We start from the raw sequence: 19,006 nt of genomic DNA, 5'->3' as shown, positions 1-19,006 counted from the left end.
ACATTGCAGCGGGCCAGCCGCCTGCGAAATGTTCTGCTCTCTCCACTGAGGGATGATTTCACTCGATGTCTGACCGGAGAAACAAAGTAATAGCATGCTTATATAGGTGGTGAAGTGAGTCCAGAAATTACTCAAAGAAAAATTCGTAGCATGACGTCACAGCGGAGCAGCAACAGTGGAGTGGAACAGGCCAGTTTGTGAATGGCTGGGTGAGCAAGCAGATGGAGAGAAAATGGCAGCAGTAGAATGCGCCGGATGGCAGACGGTAAGAAGAAAAAATCTTGATGTAGTAGAGAGGCATTACAGCAGAAAAACTGGCTCTTCGATTTCTCCTTGTACCAAGGTATTTTGCACGTTTTAAAGCTGTTCAAAGTATTTTCCCCACCTCTGCAATATATCCTGCTTCTGTGTCATCACTTCCTCCTGTTAATTTTTAATGAAGTTGGCACCTTCACCTGGGTTTTTCTTCTTTTTAACCCACTGAAATAAGATCTTTTTGTTCCCGGTTGTATCTTCTTGCAGAGATTCAGTGAATTTTTGTCAGCATTTTTTTTTTTTTTCTCTTCTAGAACCACCTTGGAGCACTCCTTCTTGCAGTGCCTGTATTCTGTTTTGTATTCTGTTGTTCTGTTTCTCAGCCATCTTTTCCAAGCTTGTTTCTTCCTTTTAACTATATCTTTTACCCTGTTATTCCACCAGGGCGTTTCTTGATCTTTCTTCCTTCCTGATACTCATCCACAGGTCTTTTCTGCAGACTTGACCATGACTGGTTTAAAGTATGCCCATTCTTCTTCGACCCTTCCGATATCTTCCTTAGGTATACTTGTTTTAATGTGTGTCTGGAAATCTTCATTTATTTCCTTCTCCTGCAATTTCCACACCCTTAGCTTCCTCTGCCTAATCTGTCATCTTTTGTATCTTTTCCATCTTTAACTTATCTGTCACAACTCTGTGATCTCTTTTGAAAGATTCACCTGGGAGGGCTGTTAGGTCTACCAACATTTTCCTGCTGCCTCTCTCGACCAAACTGTAATCTATCAGAGTTTAGAGTTATCCCAACTATATCTTGTTATCTTCTGACTGTTTTCCTTTTGCAACCATGTGTTACCAATGATCAGCTCATTTCTACAAAAGTCTACCAAAATATTTCCAGCCTTGTTTCTCTTCCCATATCCAAATGAACCTATAATCTCTTCATCTCCTTTTCTTTCCTGACCTACTTGGGCAATCATGTCTCCTATAATCACAACCTCTTTGTCCTGGATATGGTCTTCCAGATATTCGAGGTATTCCTTCAGATCCATATCTGTATTTCCTGTTTGTGGAGCATACCCTCTCAAGTCTCAATCTGACCTTAGCAAACAAACCGGTCATTTATGTTTTCCACCAATTCTAGGTATTCCTTTACGTCTTTTCTAATTATGAGACCTACACTATTTTTGGCTTCTCTTCCTCCGCTATAGTATAAGGTGCACCCTTTCTTTAGTTTCCTCTCACCTTTCCTTTCCATTTGGTTTCACTGATTCCCAGCAATGCTATATCTTTGTCAACCATAAAATCTACAATTTCTTCCACTTTCCCTATTAGTGTCACTACATTGATGGTCGTTATCTTGATGTATTTGGTTGCTGGTCGCCCATTTCTCACATTTCTCCCAGCATCACAAGAATTGCACGTCGCTTGTGGGGAACGCCCTAACATTTTCCGAAGCTTCAGTACACTTGTCATCATATAGGCTTTTATTACGATGGGTTCGCCACTCCCAAAGGCATTTTAGAGCTACTGCCAGCCAAAACTTGTAGATTGCTCATAACATGGAGAACAGACGCCTTTTGTAGCCACTCCTCTGGAGTACAGACGCTACAACTGATATGGGGTTTCAGTGGCATTTCCTCCACTGAGATCCCATTTCCCTTCTACAAGGACTCCTCCGCCCTTAGCCCTTATAGTTACTTACCCCCACCCACCACTCGGCGTGGAGACACTGGCTGTATGGTTTACTCCATTACCATAGCAGATTATTGTATAGTACTGCCACAGCAGATTATTGTATAGTACTGAATAGTATTGTATAGTATTGAATGAAATGAAAATCCACAGCCTGTTTCCAGTCTTTCGACCGGATCAGGGATCAGCCCCCATCTAGCGGTGAAGATAGGAAACGTGCCGGCTGCCGAAGCATGTCGCACTCCTCTGGGGCAATGATAATTTACTGATAGAAATGAAATGTTATTGGAGAGTGTTGTTGGAATGCAATATGACAGGAAAAACCTGAGTACCCGGAGAAAAACCTGTCTCGCCTCTGCTTTGTCCAACACAAATCTCACATGGAGTGACCGGGACTTGAACCATGGTGCCCAGCGGTGAGAGGCCAGCGTGCTGCTGCCTGACCCACGGAGGCTCTTGTATAGTATTGAATAAAAATCTCATAATACTATTATTACTGCACTTAAATTAGTAGACTGTCAACCTTTTCCTCTCTGTAGAAATTAGTTCAGAGAGCATAAAAACTTACAATTTTGCAGCTTTTTCTTCAGTTTTGAATTATAATAATGTTATTGGCTTTACGTCCCACTAACTATTGTTACGGTTTTCGAGGTGCCGGAATGTAGTCCCGCAGGAATTCTGTTATGTGCCAGTAAATCTACCGACAATAGGCTTGACGTATTTGAGCACCTTCATATACCACCGGACTGAACCAGGATCAAACCACCAAGTTGGTGTCAAAAGGCCAGTGCCTCAACCGTCTGAGACACTCAGCCCGGCTTCAGTTTTGATGTGTTATTCCCCCCACCTCGTCCACTATATCCCACAAACATGGGTACTATTTGTTGTCTGTATAATTTTTTGCCCCCGCACTTTTAATTCCCAAACGCCGCTACTGGAGTAGATCATGGGAAACTACTGGCAAAAATGAGTGCAATTGGACTAGAGAAAAGAGTGACTGAATGGGTTGCTAGATTTCTAGAAAATAATCTCAGAGAATTAGAGTAGGCAAAGCTTTATTTGACCCTGTAATAATTAAGAGGAGAATTCATCAAGGCAGTATTACTGGACCTTTATGTTTCCTTATATAAATAAATGATATGAGTAAAGAAGTGAAATCAGAGATAAGGATTTTTGCAGATGATGTTATTCTGTATAGAGTAATAAATAAGTTAAAAGATTGTGAGCAACTGCAAAATGACTTTGATAATGTTTGTAAGATGGACAGCAGGCTATGGTATGATGATAAACGGGGTTAAAAGTCAGGCTGTAAGTTTCACGAATAGGAAAAGTCCTCTCAGTTTTAATTACTGCATTGATAGGGTGAAAGTTCCTTATGGGGATCACTGTAAATACCTAGGTGTTAATACAAGGAAAGATCTTTGTTGGGGTAATCACATAAATGGGACTGTAAATAAAGGTTACAGATCTCTGCACATGGTTATGAGGGTATTTAGGGGTTGTAGTAAGGGTGTAAAGAAGAGAGCATATCTCTGGTAAGACCCCAACTAGAGTATGGTTCTAGTGTATGGGACGCTCACCAGGATTACTTGATTCACGAATGGGAAAAAATGCAAAGAACAACAGCTCAATTTGTTCTGGGTGATTTCCGACAAAAGAATAGCTGGGAAGACTTGGGAGAAAGAAGACGAGCTGCTCGACTAAGTGATATGTTGCAAGAGACTTGTATTGAATAGGTGGTGATAATAGAATAAATTCTTTGTGTGATAATTTGCTTATAAGTGGTATGTTCCGAGCTGTCAATGGAGAGATAGCATGGAATGACATTAGTAGATGAATAAGTGGTTTTTTAAAAGTAGGAAAGATCACAATATGAAGATAAAGTTGGAATTCAAGAGGACAAATTGGGGCAAATATTTGTTTATAGGTAGGGGAGTTAGGGATTGGAATAACTTACCAAGGGAGATATTCAATAAATATCCAGTTTCTCTTAAATCATTTAAGAAAAGGCTAGGAAAACAACAGATAGGGAATCTGCCACCTGGGTGACTGTCCTAAATGCAGATCAGTATTGATTAATTGATTGATTTTTCAATTACCTGGTGCATACTGAAAATCTGATCCTGACTGCCCCTCTGTAGGCTGAAACCACACTGGTTTTCATCCAACTTCCTCTCAATGACTCTCCCTTCCAAGATGCCTGGTATACTAATCAATGAGATACCGCGATAGTTATTGCAATCCTTCCAGTTCCTTTGCTTACAGCTTACAGCTCCATTGTGTGTGACACCACCATGAAGATTTCCTTTTACTTTGAGAAGATTTTCAAATTTCCTGTCCAGTGATTCCCTGGGATCCACTATGAGTTCACTTGAATTTCCCAAAACACTGTTCATTTCCTTTTACCCTCCCATCCTAAAATTATTACTGTGCAGAAAGGTTTCCCTGCTGCTTGACCTAGCCTTTCCAGGTTATTACCAATAGGTGGAATTACTGCTTTTGTACAATCTGAAGGTACTTTACCAACACCCCCTGCTAATCTCATTATTCTATGAAGCCATTTCATCCCTGCCTTCCCATTATACTTCACCATTTCCAGTCTAATTTCATCTATTCCTGCTGCTTTATGACAATGGAGTTTATTTACCATCCTTTCCAACTCCTCAAGCATAATTTCACCAACATCATTGTCCTCCCCATGAGCTCCATTGTATGTGACACCACCATGAAGATTTCCTTTTACTTTGAGAAGATTTTCAAATTTCCTGTCCAGTGATTCCCTGGGATCCACTATGAGTTCACTTGAATTTCCCAAAACACTGTTCATTTCCTTTTACCCTCCCATCCTAAAATTCTTTATTACTGTGCAGAAAGGTTTCCCTGCTGCTTGACCTAGCCTTTCCAGGTTATTACCAAAATCTTCCCATGACTTCTTTTTGGATTCAACAACTATTTGTCTCGCTCTGTTTCTTACATCTATGTACAATTCCCTCTCTGCATCAGCCCTTGTATGGAGCCATTTCTGATAAGCCTTCTTTTTACCTTTACAAGCTGCTCTCACTTCATCATTCCACCAAGATGTTTGATTTTTCCGATCTTTACACACAGTTGTACCTAGGCATTCCCTTGCTGTTTTCACTACAGCATCCTTGTATACCACCCATTCTCTTTCTATATCCTGAACCTGCTTACTCTCCACTGTTTGGAACTTCTCACTAATCATATCCATGTACTTCTGTCTAATTTCCTCGTCCTGGAGATATTCTACCCTTATTTGTTTGCAGACAGATTTCACTTTATCTATCCTAGGCCTAGTGATACTTAGTTGACTACAGATCATCGAAAAATCCCCGGAAAACACGTACATTGCTAACAGATTTCTTGAATTTGAAGTCGGTTAAGATATAGTCTGTTATGTACCTGGTACCCCTACCCTCCCATGTGTAGCGGTGAATAGCCTTAAGCTTGAAGAATGTATTCGTAACTGCTAAACCCATACTAGCACAGAAGTCCAGCAGACACTTCCCATTCCTATTAGCTTCCATATCTTCTGCACATTTACCAATCGCCCTTTCGTATCCTTCAGTTATATTTCCAATTCTTGCATTGAAATCACCCATTAGCACTATCCTATCCTTGCTGTTGACCCTGACTACGATGTCACTCAATGCTTCATAAAATTTGTCCATTTCATCCTCATCTGCAACCTCAGGTTGTGAGTACACTGAGACAATTCTCGTTCTAATTCCTCCAACTGCCAAATCTATCCACACCATTCGCTCGTTTACATGCCTAACAGAAACTATGTTGCGTGCAATAGTATTCCTGATAAAGAGTCCTACCACAGACTCTGCCCTTAGCTTTTTAATACCAGTCAAGTACACTGTATAATCTATCTCTTCCTTGTTATCTTACCTTACCCAAAGATCACTTACTCCTAACACATCCAGATTCATCCTCTTTGCTGACTCAGCCAGTTCTACTTTCTTTCTTCCATAAGCCCCATTAATATTGATAGCTCCCCATTGAATTCCATTTCATTCGCCAAGTTGTTTCCAAAGAATCTCTTGCCAGTAAAATGGGAGTGGAACTCTGTTACTCCCGTAGGTAGGCTTGCTTAAAATGTTCTGAGCTCGGTAAATTCATGAAGCAGGATGCTACCTTACTTAGCAAGTCCAAGTGAGGATCTCTCCTCTAACGGGTTAGGGACCACCGGTGGATTGTATAGCCCTAGCCACCTGAGCATAAGGAAGGCCATGGCTCAGAATATGTCCGAGTTGTCCATTCCCATTCCATAGCAATTGTTATCCCGACTCTCAAGCCACTTACTAGGCCACTCAGCCGTTGCCCATGGTTCATGAACTAGGAAGTGACTACAGTAAGCCATATCCACATCCATGCAGGGCTCTACCTGCAATATGATGGCATGTATTAAAAACCCAACCGCATGGCACTACAGCCCTTGAAGGGCCTTGGCCAACCAAGCGACCGCTGCTCAGCCCGAAGGCCTGCAGATTACAAGGTGTGTGGTCAGCACAACGAATCCTCTCGGCTGTTATTCTTGGCTTTCTAGACCGGGGCCGCTATCTCACCGTCAGATAGCTCTTCAATTCTAATCACGTACGCTGAGTGGACCTCGAACCATCCCTCAGGTACAGGTAAAAATCCCTGACCTGGCCGGGAATCGAAACCGGGGCCTCCGGGTAAGAGGCACGCTACCCCTACACCACGGGGCCGGCGGCGGCATGTATTGCTATATCCAAAAATCAAGAGGATCGTAGTAAAAGTCAATCGGTACAACCTAACAGCTTATAAATATTTTATTTTCCACTCTTCATTACATATTATATACCGGTACCCATAATTTAAGTTAGGTAGTCTAGGTACCTACTTCAGCTCATTGTAAAATCGTGTTCTTGTCCCGAGGTAGTGCATCTCTTTTCAGACACACACCTTTTTAACCAGTCTTAAATTTCCGGCAGTACCGGGAATTGAATCCGCATCTCCGAGTACACTACGGAGATGGAGAGTATTTTAGGGTTTAAGCAATAAAATGAAGAAAATAGTTAAAGCCTGACAATGCCACGCAATACGCAAGGCAACATTGTTCTAATCGCCCGCCAACGGACCAAACGGTCAACCCAACACCCGCCCGCCATTCACACCAAAAAAGGTGCACATTCTCTTTGCGTGCACCCTTCCATATCAAGCTATGCCGTTATACATTCTTTTACTGCGGATGAAATTTGGCTGTATCCAAGACCATCTACAATAGGTACAGAGATGGTCTGGCTGTATCCGCTGCTGTCCCAACTACAACTTCGAGACGATTTCTTACTATCGTACTCGTAGTCATTTTCATTGCATTGTTACGATAGATCGATATTTCAAACGGACATGAAGCATGATGAGCCGCGAGCCATTTGTGTGAATTCGACAACCAAGTTGTTTTTGATTGTTTTTCCACTCTCAGAAAAAAACAAATGTATAGTACGAGATATACAAGGTAAACAATGAGCGTGTTTATGCGAATATAACAGGATGTATTTTCAGAAAAGAGAACTGTCTGGGTGAGTAGTTGTAGGAGTAACTCTGTGTTTGCTCTCCAAAACAAATATTTTGTATTTTTATCAACTTATGCACGTTGTGCAAATTTTTACTGATAGTAATACATAATTTTTACCAAAGAATGAAGGACGATATGAATTGCCCCAGTATTTCTTGGTGATTTTTTTACTGACTTGTAAAATGGAGTTTAATATATATTTATAAAGTTAATTTGTGTGCGTGGTTTAAATAGCCGTGTACTTTATTAACTTCTTATTACTGATGTAATATAAAGTGTGTGTGTGTTTCTTTTTTCTGTTTTTAGGTAATGGATGATAAATGCAGATGAAGAATTCGTGAAGTGAGTGATAATAGGTGTAAATATATTTTCTGCTACCCTAGTGTGCATCAGTGCGATTGAGACTTTTAGGTTAGTTGGTGATATTAAGACGCGGGAAAACGTCCACGCGGTTGTTTGATGACAATTTCTATGAATCATTTAACAGTCATGGCTATGGACAGAAGTCCTGAGTCTATTATTCGTGAAATAACAGTGAATGATCTTTCTGCATTAGGAAATAAGTGCGATGTTTTATCCGTTTTGGTGAGGGAATTAAATAACTCGGTTTGTTCAGTTATTAGATCTGTGAACTCTGAAATCAAAGATTTGACGGAAATACGTGGACTTTTGCCATTTAGTAGTAGTCCTGTACAGTGTGATAGTAAAGGCACACAAACTGAAGATAATGTTACTAACCAAAATAAGACTACCAACGAGCCGCAGTTTGACGAGGGAACCGAAATTGATGTTTGTGTTTTGTGTGACAGCTTCCAAATACTTGAACATTTTGCTGCTATTTATGATGAGTCAAGTGGGAAAAGTGGACTTGAGAGTAAAATCAACAGTACAGTACCTTTAAGAACAAAATCTTCAAACAAAGTCCCTCAACAGATCTGTGATAGTTGTTTCAAGAAATTTACTTTATTTCATCAAAACTGTGCTAATCCAAACAAAACACAGCAAGAGGTCATTCGCAGCAAATCAGGAAGCAAAGCTAAAAGGAGTTCAACAAGAGAAGATAAAAAAATTGTAAGTAGTATGTAATACAATTGGATCTCTTGTACGTATATTTCATTATTATTCATACCAAGAAGTATGACGATAACTCCATATGAATTAACATCAAGGTTGAATGTTTTATCAGTTGTCATGTAGGTCTGATTGGTATGTAGCAGGTAGTACTGATATTTATTTCAGTATATCGTCGCTGCCGGGACAAAACCTCCTATGGGAAATATTTTAGGTTAGAACTTTGGCCTGTAAGGTTCTGTCATCTAAGGTGCAATATTGTGTTGGTATTGTCAAGGCATTCTCGCTCTTCATAATGTATGTGCTGCAGGTCGGTATATATCTAAAAATATTATCTCATAGGAGGTTTTTTTTCCCGGCAATGACGATATTGTAGTTGAAGAGTTCAAAAATTTGCATATTCCATTTGTATTGCACTTATATTTTTATTGTGTAGTGCATTTTTGAAAGACGATGTGTAGTTCTAACCACCTCAGCTTAGTCCTAGACCTATTAAGAGATTTAGTATCTTTGAGTACTTGTATATGCCTGCAGATATGTTGTTTCAGTAGCGTATAGAGTATTATAGTCTAGTGGTATTGTTTCAGACGTTTTACCAAAGTAGTCACAGTTCCGCTTTTAGTGAATAAATGTAAGATTTTCTAAGTGAAAAGTCTTGGCATTTGGATATGCTCTAAAACTGTAGGTGTGATTGTTTAGAATCACAGCATTAGCAGTTGAAAACTATTACTAACTTTGCAGCTTTAGAGGTAATGAAAGTTGGCACTTACAGACATTCCATAGGATCTTACCTTGCAGTTTATAGGATTTTCTAGGCATTTCTTTCCTGTTTTTCACATTATCTACTTCAAGATCATTAGTCATAAACACAAGGGGCCGATTGCAGAAACGGTGTTTAGACCTTGTCTACGGTTAAACAGTGTCTGAGTATGACTGCCGCATTGCAGAGACGATCAATGCTTTACTTCTCGCAGCCCAGCACTCGCTACATTCAGCTGCGCGCGGAACGACTGTCGTTTGTTTACACGCTCGCGGCCTTCTCGGGAAGGATGTTGTGAAGCTATGCTCAGAGCTGCCAACCTCTGTACGGAGGAACTAATAAGTGAGGTGCTTCGATAGCTGGTGGCAAGACGATTAGTCTGGACGGTTAGGATTCTTGCCGTGGACAAGACGATTGGTCTGGACGGTTAGGATTCTTGCCGTGGACAAGACCATTGGTCTGGATGGTTAGAAGCCGCGAAGCGGCCTTAGGCCCCTAGTTTCATGTGAAAACACGATTGGTCTGGACGGTTAGGATTCTTGCCGTGGACAAGACCATTGGTCTGGACGGTTAGAAGCCGCGAAGCGGCCTTAGGCCCCTAGTTTCATGTGGAAACACGATTGGTCTGGACGGTTAGGATTCTTGCCGTGGGCAAGATGATTGGTCTGGACGGTTAGGATTCTTGCCGTGGACAAGGCCATTGGTCTGGACGGTTAGAAGCCGCAAAGTGGCCCCACGCCTCTAGTTTCATGTGGAAACACGATTGGTCTGGACTGGTTCTTGCCGTGCGGACGGTTAGGATAAGACCTGGACAAGACCATTGGTCCGGACGGTTAAAGCCGCATTGTAATTTTACATGGTGTTTTTTTGTTTGTGCTTTTATTCAGCCAGGGTTGGTAACGCAATGTATTTATCAGCATTGATGGCAATGACGTCACATTCCGTTCACCATGACCATTGAGAATGCAAGAAACTACTTGAGCCATGGACGATGGCGGCTACTGCTCTTTATTAGGTTATAAAAGTAAACATATTTCTCGGGGCGGGCTGGTGGGTTCCTAGACATGGCAATGAACACATCTCTCCTCTAAAAGGAATTCCAAGTAAGATTTACATTATTTTCACTTCCCTATAATGTTATAAACGTTGGGCTGCGGGAAGTAAAGTTTTACCCAGAGACGTTATTTATCACTTAGACACTGTCTAAAGTCGATGTTCTCAAGACGCCATGTTTAAACACTGCTGAGAGCACTGTTTAACCTCAAAATAGAAGCGAATCGCAGTCGGTGGTTGTTTACTATGGAGCATGTAAATTATGTTGGTATGTTGAGATGGTTCAGGAGAGAAATGTTAATCAGATGGCCTCCTGTACGTCGCCTGCTAAGAGATCGGAGCATCCTTTTGAAATGAACGGGGAGGCACAATTTAAAACACGATTTCGCTTTTCAAAGGAAACTGTAAGGGAATTGTTGCGCAATGTGGGAGAATTAATCAAACACGACGCAAGTGGTAGCCCATTACCTGTCACTCTGCAGCTCCTTCTGACTTTACGATTCTTGGCAACCAATGCATTTTATACTATGAACGGTGATACGGTAAATGTCAATGCAGCGACTGCCGGACAGTGGATCGTGTTGTAACTGCCATCAGTAGTTTGTGGAGAAGATTTATCAACTTCCCTAACAACGATGAGCTACCTGCTATCAGGAATGATTTTGCTGTCCTTTCCAGGTAAATAGGCCTAATCTTTTTTCTGTGGATTGAATGTAATGATCATCTCAGTAATGCGTGAACTCAAGCGTGTTATCCATTTACACGGTTGAAAATAATTGTTATTATTTCTAGGGACAACTTTCCCAGAATAATAGGTGCCATTGACAGTACTCATGTCAGAATAACTTGTCCCAATCATCAGAGAGCTGTCATGTACATCAACCGGAAGGGATTCCATTCTGTTAACTGCCAAGTAAGTGCACATAACACTGACGCAAAACAGCACTAGTTTTTTCTGTAATGGCTGATATTTGTACTCATCTTAACGACACTACTCTTATTAAAGTTACACTTCATTCTATGGCGTGCACAATAGTGGAAACAATAGAAATGTAGTGGAAAGAACTTTCGGTTCGTGGAAAAGAAGATTTCCCTGTCTTGCACAGGGTCTGCGAACGAAAGTTCGCAAAACCCTGAAAATTATCGTGGCGACTGCTGTGTTACATAACCTTGCTGTGCAGCGCGGTGAACTTAACCTGGAGGCAGACTTACCGGATTATGAAGTGCCTGTTGAACCAGTAGCAGATGATGTGACAGGAAACAGATATCGTCAGCTCATAATTGATAACTACTTCACTCGCTAGAAATCATGCTACGATAAGATCACCTCAAGTGAAATGAAAACATATCATTTATTCATTAATTATTATTTAACATGATTATCAATTAATAGAATTATACCACTCTGGCAAGTCATAACCTTTTTTTTCATTTCCTGTTCAATTAAATAAATGTCTAAGAGTGCCTTCCTTTCTTGTAAATCTAACACATGCAACTGTTTCTTGTGGATTTCTTGCATTATTTTCACTGCCTCGTCCTCTTCATCTTCCTTGAATCGCCGTTTTCTGGACTTGGCACTGGAAGTACACGAAAACATAGACCACGTTTAGAGGTTATACTGTACTTTTTTCTAAAAAATTGAGGTTACAAACCGTAGAAAACAGAAATTAATTAAAATTTCTCACCACAACTTACCTTGGAGTCTGAGGTGAAGATCTCTCCCCTGTGAATTCGATCAAGTCCTCTTTTCCACCTCCTTAACTTCGGCATCAGGACGGTAACCTCTCTCCACCTCACGCTCGCTGAGCGGTCACACCTTCCGCAGGGATCTGTTTTCATACGGAGCAAATAAAACTTTCGTCAAGCAATTTATTTACAATACATTTCCTACATCAAGGTCCGGTTTCATTAACCCATGTTAGTACTTAACAAGGTGTTTAATCATTTTAACATACGAAATAAGAAAATTCGCGTTTCATCAACAACTGTTAATGTTAACATATGTTAAACTGCGTATTAAAGTTAACATCAGCCATTTCCCATGTTAACCCATTAGTGCATGAAGTTTCCTGGTCGCATTTTAGTAAATTTTTTTGTGTTTTTCTAACCATATGTAAGCACATTAAGGCCCGGTTTAATCAACAGATATATTTACTAACTAATTCAATTAACAACTCTTTTTCGAAGGAGGAAAAATTAGAACTACGATTCCGTTTCACTTCACGCGCCATATTTTACAGCTGTGCTCAAACAAAAGCGCATACAAGCGCGCTGTAAAAGAGCATGTTCTTACCACTGCCTCCTTGATTCGCACCAGTTCGCAATATTGGGAGAGTTAACAGTCGATTAGTTAACATTTCACAAGAAAAGTTTGATGAAACGCAAGAAACCTAGCAAGATGTTAAATTTCTAACTCCGTATTAACTAACTTCTTGTTAGTATATATTTAACATGTGTCGATGAAACCGGGCCTTAATGTGCGTACAGATGGCTTGACGATAAAAGAAAAGGACGAGGCGCAGGAAAAGTCCGCGAGGGTTTCAATGGGGTAAACAGATACTTTTTTTAGTGGGTATCCGCTGTCACCTAACAAAATCACTTCATTAATTGTCCCACTTCAAACTGTGCTCCGATATGGGAGTTACTAAATATTGTATTGTCGTGTGCAGAACCAGACCACCTAGCAAGTATATCCCTGATTTGGAGGTTAGGCTCACTAATCACCTGAACATTAACATTAACAGAGAAATATCCCTTTCGATTACGATATATTTCGGCCCAATCGCCTCCAGGTGATTGGATTCTTACATGTGTGCAATCTATTGCACGTAGAACAAACACCAGGAAAACGGCTTATTTCATAGAAGTCGCGGATAATTTGCTGACGCTCTTCCTCTGAAGGGAATGTTATATACCTCCTTCTCATGGATGCTATTGCTGCAGACACTCGACAAACAACTCTATTAACAGTGGCTTTAGAAATTCCAGCATTGTCTCCAGCCATTATGTGAAAATAACATGTAGCAAAAACTCGTAATATTATCAGTACCTGCAACATTGGAGAAAGAGGTTCTCTTCGTAGGATATTCTAATCTCACTTGAATTTCGTCAACAACCTTAGCAACGACTGTTTTCGATAACCTGTATCTATGAAGACATTTCGGATCTGTCAAATTTTCAAAGTCATTACGTCGCTGAACTCTTCTTCGATCAGGATTGTTTTGTAAAAGATCAAAATAGAGCAATTCTGCCTCGAAAGCGAGATTCATAGCAGCCATTTTGGAACAGGTTGCTAAATGCTACTGTTAGCCATTTAACATTGGAAATGGCTGATGTTAACTTTAATACGCAGTTTAACATTTGTTAATGTTAACATTTGTTGATGAAACGCAAATTTTCTTAAATCGTATGTTAAAACTAGCAAGATACCCGTGCTTCGCTACGGTATTATACTGAAATTTATAATTGAATGCTTATTGTTTTTGATATATAATCCGCCGAAATTCGCGGTCTGACTCGTTTTCTGCGAGAACCCACCAAAATTCCCGATCTGACTCGTTTTCTATTAGATTACGGCATGTTTCCTCCCATTTTTCAATCTTCTTTTCCAGCAATCGATTTCGTACTTTCCGGGCTAGGCTCAGGTATTCCTCCCGGTCAGTTGGGTCCGTAAATCTTTGTCATCTTTTCCTATAATCATTTTTAATATGGATAAAATCCTTCAGGAGATCCGGCGTGGTGTCATATTGGGTTCCTAGAAGGCACTGAACCCGCGGTCGGACTGCATTCTTAGTCATAACCCGTCCAGGAGCCGTTTCCAGCGCGGTCCGCACATTTGACGACGGTCCGGAACATTATTATTATTATTATTATTATTATTATTATTATTATTATTATTATTATTATTATTTGTTGCTGGAATGGATGATGACAGGAAAACCGGAGTATCCGGAGAAAAATCTGTCCCGCCTCCGTTTTGTCCAGCACGAATGTCACATGGAGTGAACGGGATTTGAACCACGGAACCCAGCTGTGAGAGGCCGGCGCGCTGCCGAGGATCCTTATAAGTACATTAAGAACAGTAAAATCAATTGGTCTCACCTCCTTCTACACCCCACCGCCGTTAAGTTTATTTACCGGCACCCCCCCCCCCCCCCCCAAAAAGAAATTAAAAGAAGGCTTGTTTCTTATGTTTAAAGAAGATTTCAAACACCAATGTTCACGTCTATTACCTTCAGTTTTGAGATATAAGTATCCCCATAAAAAAAATTTACTTTTTTCACTTCATTTCACACTACTCCCCCCCCCCTAAGTGAATTTTCACGCAAAAAATACCTGTTTCTTTAATAGTAAAGGATCTTCTAAATACCAATTATCACGACTCTAACTTCTTCAGTTTTTGATTTATGTGTCCTCATGAAAGGAATTCAACTCCTTTACACTCCCGCCCTCCAAGATGGTTTCCCCCCAAAACGCGTTTTTCTTTGTTTTTAAAGGAGATCCAAATACGAATTTTCACGTCTGTAACAATTTTAGTTTTTATTAGATGTATGTATTCTCATTCAATTAATTTTTCAATTCTTTCACCTACCCCCCTTCATTGGATTTTCCGAGAATACGTGTTTCTTTATTTTTAAAGCAGATTGCAAATATCAAATTTCACGTCTGTAACATCTTCATTTTTGAGATATCAGTAGCCTAATTAAAAGAATTCAACACCATTTTCAGTCACTTTTACCCACACCCACCCAAGTGGTATTTCCGAAAGCTAAAAATACACGTTTCTTTATGTTTAATAGAGATAAAAAACACCATTTTTCACTTCTGTAACATGTTAAGTTTTTTGAGATAAACTGTAAAAATTCTCATTTTAAAATTTCACCCCTTTTGAGTTCCCCTTAAGTGGAGTTTCCAAACACAAATCACCTATGTTTCTTTAGATTTACAGGAGATTACAAACACCCACTTTTACGTCTGTAACATTTTACGTTTCCAATATATTCTGTAGATATAGTCTTTCAAAAATTCACCCAATTTGTCACTCCTGTTTAACCGCCATTAATTGGATTTTCCAAAACTAAAAAATACGTGTTTCTTTATTTTTAAAGGAGATCCCATATACAAATTTTCAGTTCTGTAATATCTTTCGTTTCTGAGATATATGTATCCTCATTAAAGGCATTCAACCCATTTTTCACCCTTTTACACCCCTCCTATTGGGATTTACAGGAAACCAAAAATACGTTTTCCTTTATTTTTAGAGGAGATTCTAACTACCAATTTTTACATCTGTAAATTTTTAAGTTTTAAGATGTAAACACACTCATTTCTAAAAATTCACCCCCCACTTTCAACCCCCAATATTTATATCTTCAAAAAACGAAAAAATACGTGTTTCTTTACTTTTAAAGTAGATACCACATACCAATTTTCAGGTCTGTAATATCTTCAGGTTCTGAAATATAAGAAGCCTCATTAAAGGCATTCAACCCATTATTCACCATTTTACACCCTTCCTATTGGGATTTTCCGAGAACAAAAGATTACGCGTTTCTTTATTTTTAAAGGAGATTCTAAATACCAATTTTTACATCCATACACTTTAAAAGTTTTGAGATATAGATACACTCATTTTAAAAAATCACCCCCTTTTCACCCCCCCCCCTTTTGGATTTTCGAAAAACAAAAAAATACGTGATTCTTTATTTTTTAAAGAGATCCCAAACATCAATTTTCAGGTCTGTAATATCTTCAGGTTCTGAGATATAAGTAGCCTCATTAAAGGCATTCAACCCCTTTTTCACCCATTTTTACGATTCCTATTGCGATTTTCAAAAAACCAAAAAATACGTGTTTCTTTATTCTTAATGAAGATTCTAAATATCAATTTTTACATCTGCAAACTTTAAAAGTTTGGAGATATAAATTCACTCATTTTAAAAATTCGCCCCCTTTTCACCCTCCCATTAATTGGATTTTCCAAAAACAAAAAAATACGTGTTTCTTTATTTTTAATAGAGATCAAAAGTACCAAGTTTCAGGTCTGTAACATCTTCAGTTTCTGAGATATAAGTACCGGTATCCTGATTAAAGGCATTCAACCCATTTCCCCACATTTTCACCCTTTTTCATCCCTCCTATTGCGATTTTCTGAAAACAAAAAAATACGTGTTCCTTTATTTTTAAGGAAGGTTCTAAATACCAATTTTTACAGCTGCAAACTTTAAAAGTTTGGAGATATAGATTCACTCATTTTAAAAATTCACCCCCTTTTCACCCTCCCATTAATTGGATTTTCCAAAAACAAAAAAATACGTGTTTCTTTATTTTTAAAAGAGATCAAACGTACCAATTTTCAGGTCTGTAATATCTTCAGTTTCTGAGATATAGGTACCGGTATCCTGATTAAAGGCATTCAACCCATTTTCCCCATTTTCACCCTTTTTCACCCCTCTTATTGGGATTTTCTGAAAACAAAAAAATACGTGTTTCCTTATTTTTAAAGACGATTCTAAATACCAATTTTTACATCTGTAAACTTTTAAAGTTTTGAGATATAGAGCAACTCATTTTAAAATTTCACCCCCGTTTTCACCCCCTTAGCGAAGGAAGATCCCAAAATCCTCTCTTAGCGAGCACCTACGTCTTAATATGAATATATCCCCAAAATTTCATCTCTTTATGTCCAGTAGTTTTGGCTCGGCGATGATGAATCAGTCAGTCAGGACAAGTTATTTTATATATATACTAGCAAGATACCCGTGCTTCGCTACGGTATTATACTGAAATTTATAATTGAATGCTTATTGTTTTTGATATATAATCCGCCGAAATTCGCGGTCTGACTCGTTTTCTGCGAGAACCCACCAAAATTCCCGATCTGACTCGTTTTCTATTAGATTACGGCATGTTTCCTCCCATTTTTCAATCTTCTTTTCCAGCAATCGATTTCGTACTTTCCGGGCTAGGCTCAGGTATTCCTCCCGGTCAGTTGGGTCCGTAAATCTTTGTCATCTTTTCCTATAATCATTTTTAATATGGATAAAATCCTTCAGGAGATCCGGCGTGGTGTCATATTGGGTTCCTAGAAGGCACTGAACCCGCGGTCGGACTGCATTCTTAGTCATAACCCGTCCAGGAGCCGTTTCCAGCGCGGTCCGCACATTTGACGACGGTCCGGAACATTATTATTATTATTATTATTATTATTATTATTATTATTATTATTATTATTATTATTATTATTATTATTATTATTATTATGTGTTGCTGGAATGGATGATGACAGGAAAACCGGAGTATCCGGAGAAAAATCTGTCCCGCCTCCGTTTTGTCCAGCACGAATGTCACATGGAGTGAACGGGATTTGAACCACGGAACCCAGCTGTGAGAGGCCGGCGCGCTGCCGAGGATCCTTATAAGTACATTAAGAACAGTAAAATCAATTGGTCTCACCTCCTTCTACACCCCACCGCCGTTAAGTTTATTTACCGGCACCCCCCCCCCCCCCAAAAAGAAATTAAAAGAAGGCTTGTTTCTTATGTTTAAAGAAGATTTCAAACACCAATGTTCACGTCTATTACCTTCAGTTTTGAGATATAAGTATCCCCATAAAAAAAATTTACTTTTTTCACTTCATTTCACACTACTCCCCCCCCCCCTAAGTGAATTTTCACGCAAAAAATACCTGTTTCTTTAATAGTAAAGGATCTTCTAAATACCAATTATCACGACTCTAACTTCTTCAGTTTTTGATTTATGTGTCCTCATGAAAGGAATTCAACTCCTTTACACTCCCGCCCTCCAAGATGGTTTCCCCCCAAAACGCGTTTTTCTTTGTTTTTAAAGGAGATCCAAATACGAATTTTCACGTCTGTAACAATTTTAGTTTTTATTAGATGTATGTATTCTCATTCAATTAATTTTTCAATTCTTTCACCTACCCCCCTTCATTGGATTTTCCGAGAATACGTGTTTCTTTATTTTTAAAGCAGATTGCAAATATCAAATTTCACGTCTGTAACATCTTCATTTTTGAGATATCAGTAGCCTAATTAAAAGAATTCAACACCATTTTCAGTCACTTTTACCCACACCCACCCAAGTGGTATTTCCGAAAGCTAAAAATACACGTTTCTTTATGTTTAATAGAGATAAAAAACACCATTTTTCACTTCTGTAACATGTTAAGTTTTTTGAGATAAACTGTAAAAATTCTCATTTTAAAATTTCACCCCTTTTGAGTTCCCCTTAAGTGGAGTTTCCAAACACAAATCACCTATGTTTCTTTAGATTTACAGGAGATTACAAACACCCACTTTTACGTCTGTAACATTTTACGTTTCCAATATATTCTGTAGATATAGTCTTTCAAAAATTCACCCAATTTGTCACTCCTGTTTAACCGCCATTAATTGGATTTTCCAAAACTAAAAAATACGTGTTTCTTTATTTTTAAAGGAGATCCCATATACAAATTTTCAGTTCTGTAATATCTTTCGTTTCTGAGATATATGTATCCTCATTAAAGGCATTCAACCCATTTTTCACCCTTTTACACCCCTCCTATTGGGATTTACAGGAAACCAAAAATACGTTTTCCTTTATTT

Source organism: Anabrus simplex, chromosome 1 (genome assembly GCF_040414725.1).
Source record: "Anabrus simplex isolate iqAnaSimp1 chromosome 1, ASM4041472v1, whole genome shotgun sequence".
Taxonomy (NCBI): Eukaryota; Metazoa; Arthropoda; class Insecta; order Orthoptera; family Tettigoniidae; genus Anabrus; species Anabrus simplex.
This window is presented reverse-complemented; position numbering follows the sequence as displayed.